This window comes from Botryllus schlosseri, chromosome 9 (assembly GCF_051294905.1).
Source record: "Botryllus schlosseri isolate E-star chromosome 9, Bs_hap1, whole genome shotgun sequence".
Classification (NCBI taxonomy): domain Eukaryota; kingdom Metazoa; phylum Chordata; class Ascidiacea; order Stolidobranchia; family Styelidae; genus Botryllus; species Botryllus schlosseri.
This window is the reverse complement of record NC_137244.1, coordinates 3,987,167-3,999,819: the sequence shown is the minus strand read 5'-3', so window position 1 is coordinate 3,999,819 and position 12,653 is coordinate 3,987,167. Positions and strand designations below refer to the sequence as shown.

Genomic DNA, 12,653 nt, shown 5'->3' with positions numbered 1-12,653 from the left:
AGAATACATGACAGACACATTATCGTCGTTAGCATGTCGCCGCCGCTTATAGCAAAAAAGGCGAGTCACGACAGTAGTTATATAGATCGGTCGCAGATCGTAATGGGTTCTTATGGGCCCGCTGGTGACTCGCCGCGAAACTCGTGTTGGTGATTCGCCCTTTTCGACCCCCCCTATCGCTGGTGAGTCGCCATGTGTTCTTATGGGTGCGGTCGTGATTCGCCCTTTCAGGTATAGCTCGTGGCGGTGATTCGCCGTGAAAACTCGGGGTCGTGACTCGCCTTTTTTGCTATAGGCGGTGGCGGTGATTCGCCTGTCGTGTATTCTTACGCGGTCTCTGGTGACTCGCCATGTGTTCTTATGGGTGCGGCCGTGAATCGCCCTTTCAGGCATCTCTCGACCGGTGTTGAATATGTATCGGGTATGGTAAATAGTCACGTGATTGCTCCTTAGTTAACGTGTATATCCCAAATTATTTTATATGACCGATTCGAGGTAATCCCAACGTTTACGGTGAGTGCGACTTCGATATAGCGTTATTCTTATGGGCGCGGCGATGATTCGTACTTTCGTTGATAGAATGCTAGCGGCATGTCGTACTTTCACCAAAAAAGGTGTGAAATAGTTTGCTAAATCTAGGAATCAGTCGCTTGGTCTACCACGGAACCGGCGTAGACGGCGATTCTAATACCAACAATAGCCGCGTTCACATATTAACACTCCAAATAGGTGTGAAATAGTTTGCAAACCCTGCGTTCGCTGACAAGATAATGTCTCAGACATACGCGACTTGATGTTACAGGCATATCGATCGCTCACGCGGTGAAATTTTCGTAAGCAGTTTGACACAGAGCTTGATTTCACTCGTACGATTTAATAAGTAACGAATAACAGACCGCCAGTGTCGGTAACTTGAATAGCGACAAATTGTCACTTATTTCCGCTCTAACCCTAATCCTTTGTGAAGTGAACGCTTATTCAAAAGGGTGTGATATCATTTTAAAATCCTACGACACTCACAGGGTAATGCTTCAGACAAAGCGATCCCTCATGCCCGCTCACAAGGTAATATTTCCGTAATTAGTTTGTCACAGAGTCGTCGCAGACGGTGATTCGTAAACCAACAATTTGACACTTTCTGGTATGGTCGCTATATGTTTTTGACACTTTGTCCGTGTTTGACTTTAGTTGTATGATAAGAATCATGCGAATATTCAAGCAATGTATCAATTGAATGAAATGAAACTCACTACACAGCTCAAGTTGATTCGTATTTGAATGTGTTGATCCGGTACAATTCTAATTAATTTGAGAAATCTTTTTAACGTGATCTTCTGATTCGACCGTAACCTGAATATTACTGACGCCGACTTTCAGTCACATTGAATTATTCACACATTCCACGCCGCTGTTTTAACAGTTATAGAATCAATACCAACTATCTCTAACCCGATAATATTCAATCATTTTGGTAATTTACCAACTTTAAATCCATTCGCGGATGTACTAAAGGTAAATCCAAATAATCCAAAATGAAATATTTGGACTTTGACATAGTCTGAATTGAAATAGATTGACAAACATGACTACCAACTTTCCCGCAGTCCCATTTCGATATTATATGCACATTGATTTGAAACAAGTAATGAAACATTACAACTCTATTCGCGATCCCGCTTTCCGTTTGTCAAAGAGATATTTTAACATCTTACCATACTCAAAATAATTCTTCACAACATTAACAATTGTTAAAAATCTAGTTTTCACTTACTTGATTATATCACTACAACTCACAAACTTGAATTAATTCATCCTGGCTGTATTCGTATGATCGGTCTTTTTTATTCGATTGTAAAGGTCGTTACTATTCTGAAGACAAAGTATTTACTAATCGGTACATATACGATTTGACTTGGACATATTATATTTTGAGTATACGAGATTTGAATGGCCGAACAATAACTGAGAATTAATTTATCACAATTAAATCCGTGCGTAAAAGATATTGGGGGGTCAGCAACTCTGTACGGTCGTAGTTACAACCACATTAACTAATCTACCCAGGCAACTCGTCATGATCATTCCTGAAATCAACACAAACACGACCACTGACTTGAGTTAACCGCGAAACAGCATCAAGTTTTAAATCCGCTTGCAGCTGACGGATTATTCGAATGCATCGATGGAGAATATTATTGAACTCGTCGGTATTGTTACTTCAACAAATTACACCGACTGCGAAAGTTAATATCGAATGGTAAGACTTGATCACATATTTGTTGATCACAGACATGACAAAAAAACATTACCGAGATTTTATAAACTAGTCATATTACTCTACACATCTATCAATATCAAAATGCGAGTCATCCAATTTTTCTACTAAAGTAACATTGCACTTTCGGATTCGGTATAGTCATACAAATTGTATTAAATCCAACATCAAAACAAAAGGATTTTTTTTTTAGTTTATTGAAATCAAATCATTCGTCTTCGACTTGTGCTTTTCTAGATTGCACGCAATAATTCGTTACGAACGAGCTGTAACCAAAGTTAAGAATTCTTTGTGTCCACAGATATAGAAGATGAATATAGCTAACACAATCGCGAATCGATGTTTCAGAGTATTTCACGGATGTAATAAACTTGTTAGTGTCGCCTATCTAAAAGTATGCATGCGTTCGATTTTCATACCGACTGTTGCGATGTTTAGGATTCGTTTACAATGATCAAGAGTGAGGATTTAACATCAATGTCGTTACTGGAGGTATTCACAACAGAGAATCGAAACATTACACAGTGTGAAAATATATCTTTGATATCAAAGCACTATCCCAAGTACACGATTAATACTCAACTCCGTTCACGCTTTCTATAGAACGTGCTAAATGTAAAATATCACGAGGTTGCACTCTAAGACTTTGATCATTACAAAAGTAAATTGAATATGTTTGCTCGACGCATTCAATTCAACTAGAAATGTCTAGTGCACAACAATCGTAATATTAAGGAAGTACTTGCTACACTGTAATTCACTAAACGTGTTTTGCATTGTTGTTCATTTGTAGCATTGATTGAAATTGAACCCTCAAATAATAATTCCCGACACGAAACCAAACCGCTGAAAGTCGTTACCAACACAAAGAAACACTTTGTACGATGATTGCCAAATGTACCCTATGGCTAGGTGTACTAGAATTATTTGTGTAACACATACACCGACAATGTAATCGAAAATTTTTCCGTTGTCATTCGCTAAAGTAAATGTCATCACAATACTCTGTCACTAAAGATCTTACTTGTATCTGATTGAATCACCGATAATTAACTCGCTAAATCAAACCATAAGGAAATTTTACTCACTCATCAGATATGAAACAGCATCGCTTAATCGGTGTAGATCGTTTTTCTAAATGCAAATCATACCTGACCAACAGAAAACAATTTTCACTCACCTTGTAATGAAACCAAGTGGCGGACCTTCGTTCAATATTTTGTTTGTGTCAAATACTTTGCAATAAACACAGTGGAGTGGTCGAGCTTTACATCAGCAGACTGTAATCTGTAAATCAAGCTTACATCCGACTTGTAACTGTATCGTTTACCTAACCGAGTTGTATGCACAGTTTGATATTTTTTGTTATTTGGTAATTGCTGAATATACAACTTCGAAATACTCCCTTGAACGTAATTTCCATCATCGTTATAATCGAAGTACATTTGTGTCGAATTCGTAACAGCCGACTATGACATGATAAATTTTTGACAAGTTATGCTTGGAAGATTGGTTGTATATCACGAAAAATAATTACCGCTCATATTGATACTGTTATCCATTGTTCGGTATTTTCAAACGAGTAAAATTTATTACTTGAGTAACTCCGCTTAATGCAAATGTAAACACAACCGTCTTTCAACATCACAAAGACATCGATACAAAGTATACAATCAAACGCAACAAGTTTTACTTTTGTAGGTTGTGTATGGTTATCCTGCATAACTCATTTCTTACCAAAGCCATATGAAATATATTCATGTTACACGAAAATATTCACTCATGCTACAAACCTGTACAATGATTGGTGGTGCTTTCAAACTGTTTCAATACCTCAAGAACTTTATTGTCTGAATGGTTGTTCATGTATCGTAATAATCAAGTAGTTCAACACAGAACTAGTATTAACAGAAACACCAGAGTTGTTTACACAAAAGTTTGTATGTGTACAGTATACGAATACCATGTGTAAGTCCAGCACAATTGTGGTATCCATACGAGTTTAGTTAACACAATTTACGACACCGAGGTCGCGTCATCTTTCGTAAGACAACAAACCAAGGCTTCAGGATATGTCCATGTCATAGCAATGAATCGGCTACTCCAACAACAGAGTGCATATGTTTTCTAGTTACGGTGCTTACATCTTACACACAAATCAATCTACTTTGCTAACGAAAAGTGGTGAGTCATCATATGGTTATCCTCACTAGTAAAACATACTATCATACAAAATGGTCGTTATAGTTTGCACACCAACGGTACATCGTACAAGTAACAAGTCTCGAGAATCCAGTTATTCAAAAAACGTGAAAGTATTTCTACACCAAGTCGTTATGTTGACGAAAGCGTATATTGTAATATCATGATCGATTTGCATTCGTTGGTCACAAACTGTCACTACTCTAAATAATTCTTTTTCACTCAAACACAAACGCATACTTGTCACCATTCGTTTTCATCAAGTACGAGTTCAAGAAACTTACTACGACATGAATTTTTATTTTTATGTTGTGTAAATAGGTAATAATTAATTCAAGTAACACTATATCAACATCATCGAGTTGTGCTAATAGATTCACATGTGGTCTTGTGGTTTTCATCGGGACATACAGCACGAACTAACTGTAGACTCCTCTCTGTTGTACAGCTACTCGGTAATCGAAATGCATTAACATGTAAACAACGATCTTGTTTCGTCACACCAAAAATATGTTCACTGTCGCGATACTCCGCACAAGACGTGCATAGCCTTTTCACACTCGTAATAGTATACCAACGTCAAGCGATAACGTTTAACAAGACCAACGACACTGAACCCACGACGTTTACCTATGTAAAATTACCACTTTCACTTGCCAGTCCATCGTTTACCTGACTAAACATATTATTTTCCTTTGGAGATCTGATGTTTACCCAGAGTAAGAAACCTTTTTTACTTGGAAATCTATTTTTTCCTTGGCTAACAAACCTTTTTTCACTTGTAAATATGTTTTTTCCTTGGCTAACAAACCTTTTTTCACTTGGAAATCTATTTTTTCTCTGGTTAACAAACCTTTTTCCCCGGGTAACAAACCTTTTTCCCTGAGCAACAAGCCATTTTCACTTGGTGGTCCGTCGTTTACCTGAGTAAAAATATCATTTTCCTTTGGGGATCTGGCGTTTACCCGGTGTAACAATACATTTTCGCTTGGAAAAATACTTTTACCTAGAGTAACTAATCATTTTCTCCTGGGTAACAATCCCTTTTCGTCTGGAAATTATCATTTAACTGAGTACCAATACCGTTTTCACTTGGAAATACATTTTTTCCCTGGGTAACAATACCATTTTCGTTTTGAAAACTGACAACCACACCGGTCAATTTGATATTTTTGTATATTGTTACAACGAACAGTGACGGAAATATACACAGACTACCGGTTTCAGAGTACACCCTATCGGTCGTATCACGTCAATATCATCGGTTAACCACAAACAATGTACTCTTGTACACCGAAATGCACGCTTTGGAAAATTGGACAATAGGCTGCGATAGTTCTGTGATGTCCGGGTTCGTGCTTTAGATTTTCCAGAGTCAAAATGTCTGAATAAAACACCTCCTCGACGACGGTTGGTATGTGGATAACGGTGTTCGGAAAACGGTTGGATTTATGTCGCCCATCGCGATAACAATTCCTGGTCGAGTTTTCCTCCGGCATGTTTGCTATATTGTGTCTTTATTGGTCAATGTATGTCTCGACATTCAGTTTGAAATCGGAAATGATAAAGTATGTAACCGGATCCGGATATCAACTCTGAATCGATAAACCAATGAACAATATTCAAAGTAAACATGTCACACCCTGTGTTTCCACGAAAAAATACCATCCAGACATACGTCGCGCTTGTTTGCCCACATCAGTATACGCGCAAATGGAGGTGTGTGACATTGCATGCAATGTGTTGGTGTACAAACATCGATCCACAGACATTATCATAGCCGGTAGTTTTGATGTAGATTGAATGTCACCCGATAACAATACCAATAAGCCACATTGCAATGACTCTGAGTCCGCGCTATTACATCGATATTTCGACACCGTTCGCTGATTTACTCGATGGTGTTATCGTGTTGTTACATTGCAAGATAGTCATGACCCTATCTCCGGACAGATCACCCAGACCAATTGGATACATCGGTCGATATCCGTCGTGTTGTCGACACCGAAGTTTTCTGCTGAGACTGCAGCGTTTGACCAATGTGAACTATCGAAGTACGGTGCTCGAAATGATTGCGATCAGTCTTTCAGTCACGATGCATGGATGTCGCTACTCCCACATAACGACTCCAGATAAATATCGTGCAAATCTCGGACTGATACTGTGATCCAATAAGGTGTGTCTCTGTGAAGACTGCAATCGTACACCACAATAGAACACTACCTCGTGATTTCACACGCAATCAAAAAACACATCATCCTAAGGGTCCATTTCGCCCGGTGCCATTTCGAAACGGTCATCGCCACAAGAGATCGGTAACATTTTGAAACTATCATCACCACAAGGCTATCGACGTCGTTTCAGTTGGTCATGTCAATCCGTTTTACAAAGTACCGTTTTTCGAGTCCCTGCACCATAGTGTTACGACACAGGTCAGATGCATCGGTGGAAATAATAAAACACAGAAGCCACACTTTGGTGTTATTTGACATAGGTTTTACACCTGAAGAACCTTACATTCGAGCGATGCATTGGAACGACGCTTGTATTATTGACGTCGAAGGAACAGAAATGTATCGATTTATCGGTTTCGTACATATCAAGCAAAAATCTGGTTATATGATTGTACACGGTGAATGTCTGTGAACGCTCTATTGGTATATTCTGTGCAGTTCACTTTCACCGTCGTGCGAATATCCCATGTTACGGTTCCATGTTTGTGTGTCTGTATGTCATGCTCAGACGGACTCAAAGTCATTGCAATGTGGCTTATTGGTATTGTTATCGGGTGACATTCGATCTACATCAAAACTACCGGCTATGATAATGTCTGTGGATCGATGTTTGTATACCAACACATTGCATGCAATGTCACACACCTCCATTTGCGCGTATACTGATGTGGGCAAACAAGCGCGACGTATGTCTGGATGGTATTTTTTCGTGGAAACACAGGGTGTGACATGTTTACTTTGAATATTGTTCATTGGTTTATCGATTCAGAGTTGATATCCGGATCCGGTTACATACTTTATCATTTCCGATTTCAAACTGAATGTCGAGACATACATTGACCAATAAAGACACAATATAGCAAACATGCCGGAGGAAAACTCGACCAGGAATTGTTATCGCGATGGGCGACATAAATCCAACCGTTTTCCGAACACCGTTATCCACATACCAACCGTCGTCGAGGAGGTGTTTTATTCAGACATTTTGACTCTGGAAAATCTAAAGCACGAACCCGGACATCACAGAACTATCGCAGCCTATTGTCCAATTTTCCAAAGCGTGCATTTCGGTGTACAAGAGTACATTGTTTGTGGTTAACCGATGATATTGACGTGATACGACCGATGGGGTGTACTCTGAAACCGGTAGTCTGTGTATATTTCCGTCACTGTTCGTTGTAACAATATACAAAAATATCAAATTGACCGGTGTGGTTGTCAGTTTTCAAAACGAAAATGGTATTGTTACCCAGGGAAAAAATGTATTTCCAAGTGAAAACGGTATTGGTACTCAGTTAAATGATAGTTTCCAGACGAAAAGGGATTGTTACCCAGGAGAAAATGATTAGTTACTCTAGGTAAAAGTATTTTTCCAAGCGAAAATGTATTGTTACACCGGGTAAACGCCAGATCCCCAAAGGAAAATGATATTTTTACTCAGGTAAACGACGGACCACCAAGTGAAAATGGCTTGTTGCTCAGGGAAAAAGGTTTGTTACCCGGGGAAAAAGGTTTGTTAACCAGAGAAAAAATAGATTTCCAAGTGAAAAAAGGTTTGTTAGCCAAGGAAAAAACATATTTACAAGTGAAAAAAGGTTTGTTAGCCAAGGAAAAAATAGATTTCCAAGTGAAAAAGGTTTCTTACTCTGGGTAAACATCAGATCTCCAAAGGAAAATAATATGTTTAGTCAGGTAAACGATGGACTGGCAAGTGAAAGTGGTAATTTTACATAGGTAAACGTCGTGGGTTCAGTGTCGTTGGTCTTGTTAAACGTTATCGCTTGACGTTGGTATACTATTACGAGTGTGAAAAGGCTATGCACGTCTTGTGCGGAGTATCGCGACAGTGAACATATTTTTGGTGTGACGAAACAAGATCGTTGTTTACATGTTAATGCATTTCGATTACCGAGTAGCTGTACAACAGAGAGGAGTCTATAGTTAGTTCGTGCTGTATGTCCCGATGAAAACCACAAGACCACATGTGAATCTATTAGCACAACTCGATGATGTTGATATAGTGTTACTTGAATTAATTATTACCTATTTACACAACATAAAAATAAAAATTCATGTCGTAGTAAGTTTCTTGAACTCGTACTTGATGAAAACGAATGGTGACAAGTATGCGTTTGTGTTTGAGTGAAAAAGAATTATTTAGAGTAGTGACAGTTTGTGACCAACGAATGCAAATCGATCATGATATTACAATATACGCTTTCGTCAACATAACGACTTGGTGTAGAAATACTTTCACGTTTTTTGAATAACTGGATTCTCGAGACTTGTTACTTGTACGATGTACCGTTGGTGTGCAAACTATAACGACCATTTTGTATGATAGTATGTTTTACTAGTGAGGATAACCATATGATGACTCACCACTTTTCGTTAGCAAAGTAGATTGATTTGTGTGTAAGATGTAAGCACCGTAACTAGAAAACATATGCACTCTGTTGTTGGAGTAGCCGATTCATTGCTATGACATGGACATATCCTGAAGCCTTGGTTTGTTGTCTTACGAAAGATGACGCGACCTCGGTGTCGTAAATTGTGTTAACTAAACTCGTATGGATACCACAATTGTGCTGGACTTACACATGGTATTCGTATACTGTACACATACAAACTTTTGTGTAAACAACTCTGGTGTTTCTGTTAATACTAGTTCTGTGTTGAACTACTTGATTATTACGATACATGAACAACCATTCAGACAATAAAGTTCTTGAGGTATTGAAACAGTTTGAAAGCACCACCAATCATTGTACAGGTTTGTAGCATGAGTGAATATTTTCGTGTAACATGAATATATTTCATATGGCTTTGGTAAGAAATGAGTTATGCAGGATAACCATACACAACCTACAAAAGTAAAACTTGTTGCGTTTGATTGTATACTTTGTATCGATGTCTTTGTGATGTTGAAAGACGGTTGTGTTTACATTTGCATTAAGCGGAGTTACTCAAGTAATAAATTTTACTCGTTTGAAAATACCGAACAATGGATAACAGTATCAATATGAGCGGTAATTATTTTTCGTGATATACAACCAATCTTCCAAGCATAACTTGTCAAAAATTTATCATGTCATAGTCGGCTGTTACGAATTCGACACAAATGTACTTCGATTATTACGATGATGGAAATTACGTTCAAGGGAGTATTTCGAAGTTGTATATTCAGCAATTACCAAATAACAAAAAATATCAAACTGTGCATACAACTCGGTTAGGTAAACGATACAGTTACAAGTCGGATGTAAGCTTGATTTACAGATTACAGTCTGCTGATGTAAAGCTCGACCACTCCACCGTGTTTATTGCAAAGTATTTGACACAAACAAAATATTGAACGAAGGTCCGCCACTTGGTTTCATTACAAGGTGAGTGAAAATTGTTTTCTGTTGGTCAGGTATGATTTGCATTTAGAAAAACGATCTACACCGATTAAGCGATGCTGTTTCATATCTGATGAGTGAGTGAAATTTCCTTATGGTTTGATTTAGCGAGTTAATTATCGGTGATTCAATCAGATACAAGTAAGATCTTTAGTGACAGAGTATTGTGATGACATTTACTTTAGCGAATGACAACGGAAAAATTTTCGATTACATTGTCGGTGTATGTGTTACACAAATAATTCTAGTACACCTAGCCATAGGGTACATTTGGCAAACATCGTACAAAGTGTTTCTTTGTGTTGGTAACGACTTTCAGCGGTTTGGTTTCGTGTCGGGAATTATTATTTGAGGGTTCAATTTCAATCAATGCTACAAATGAACAACAATGCAAAACACGTTTAGTGAATTACAGTGTAGCAAGTACTTCCCCAATATTACGATTGTTGTGCACTAGACATTTCTAGTTGAATTGAATGCGTCGAGCAAACATATTCAATTTACTTTTGTAATGATCAAAGTCTTAGAGTGCAACCTCGTGATATTTTACATTTAGCACGTTCTATAGAAAGCGTGAACGGAGTTGAGTATTAATCGTGTACTTGGGATAGTGCTTTGATATCAAAGATATATTTTCACACTGTGTAATGTTTCGATTCTCTGTTGTGAATACCTCCAGTAACGACATTGATGTTAAATCCTCACTCTTGATCATTGTAAACGAATCCTAAACATCGCAACAGTCGGTATGAAAATCGAACGCATGCATACTTTTAGATAGGCGACACTAACAAGTTTATTACATCCGTGAAATACTCTGAAACATCGATTCGCGATTGTGTTAGCTATATTCATCTTCTATATCTGTGGACACAAAGAATTCTTAACTTTGGTTACAGCTCGTTCGTAACGAATTATTGCGTGCAATCTAGAAAAGCACAAGTCGAAGACGAATGATTTGATTTCAATAAACTAAAAAAAAAATCCTTTTGTTTTGATGTTGGATTTAATACAATTTGTATGACTATACCGAATCCGAAAGTGCAATGTTACTTTAGTAGAAAAATTGGATGACTCGCATTTTGATATTGATAGATGTGTAGAGTAATATGACTAGTTTATAAAATCTCGGTAATGTTTTTTTGTCATGTCTGTGATCAACAAATATGTGATCAAGTCTTACCATTCGATATTAACTTTCGCAGTCGGTGTAATTTGTTGAAGTAACAATACCGACGAGTTCAATAATATTCTCCATCGATGCATTCGAATAATCCGTCAGCTGCAAGCGGATTTAAAACTTGATGCTGTTTCGCGGTTAACTCAAGTCAGTGGTCGTGTTTGTGTTGATTTCAGGAATGATCATGACGAGTTGCCTGGGTAGATTAGTTAATGTGGTTGTAACTACGACCGTACAGAGTTGCTGACCCCCCAATATCTTTTACGCACGGATTTAATTGTGATAAATTAATTCTCAGTTATTGTTCGGACATTCAAATCTCGTATACTCAAAATATAATATGTCCAAGTCAAATCGTATATGTACCGATTAGTAAATACTTTGTCTTCAGAATAGTAACGACCTTTACAATCGAATAAAAAAGACCGATCATACGAATACAGCCAGGATGAATTAATTCAAGTTTGTGAGTTGTAGTGATATAATCAAGTAGGTGAAAACTAGATTTTTAACAATTGTTAATGTTGTGAAGAATTATTTTGAGTATGGTAAGATGTTAAAATATCTCTTTGACAAACGGAAAGCGGGATCGCGAATAGAGTTGTAATGTTTCATTACTTGTTTCAAATCAATGTGCATATAATATCGAAATGGGACTGCGGGAAAGTTGGTAGTCATGTTTGTCAATCTATTTCAATTCAGACTATGTCAAAGTCCAAATATTTCATTTTGGATTATTTGGATTTACCTTTAGTACATCCGCGAATGGATTTAAAGTTGGTAAATTACCAAAATGATTGAATATTATCGGGTTAGAGATAGTTGGTATTGATTCTATAACTGTTAAAACAGCGGCGTGGAATGTGTGAATAATTCAATGTGACTGAAAGTCGGCGTCAGTAATATTCAGGTTACGGTCGAATCAGAAGATCACGTTAAAAAGATTTCTCAAATTAATTAGAATTGTACCGGATCAACACATTCAAATACGAATCAACTTGAGCTGTGTAGTGAGTTTCATTTCATTCAATTGATACATTGCTTGAATATTCGCATGATTCTTATCATACAACTAAAGTCAAACACGGACAAAGTGTCAAAAACATATAGCGACCATACCAGAAAGTGTCAAATTGTTGGTTTACGAATCACCGTCTGCGACGACTCTGTGACAAACTAATTACGGAAATATTACCTTGTGAGCGGGCATGAGGGATCGCTTTGTCTGAAGCATTACCCTGTGAGTGTCGTAGGATTTTAAAATGATATCACACCCTTTTGAATAAGCGTTCACTTCACAAAGGATTAGGGTTAGAGCGGAAATAAGTGACAATTTGTCGCTATTCAAGTTACCGACACTG

At 37.6% G+C, this 12,653-nt stretch overlaps 1 protein-coding gene and 1 long non-coding RNA gene across 2 annotated transcripts in view; one reads left to right on the top strand and one right to left on the bottom strand.

Annotated features, from left to right (window-relative positions):
* Positions 1–12,653, bottom strand: part of LOC145445856 (ribonuclease inhibitor-like) — a 335,808-nt gene that overhangs the window by 280,976 nt on the left and 42,179 nt on the right. The window lies entirely within an intron of this gene.
* Positions 7,237–12,207, top strand: LOC145446900 (uncharacterized). The gene is made up of 3 exons (XR_013917384.1): positions 7,237–9,484; positions 10,144–10,189; positions 11,684–12,207. It is a non-coding gene; the product is annotated as an uncharacterized LOC145446900 (long non-coding RNA).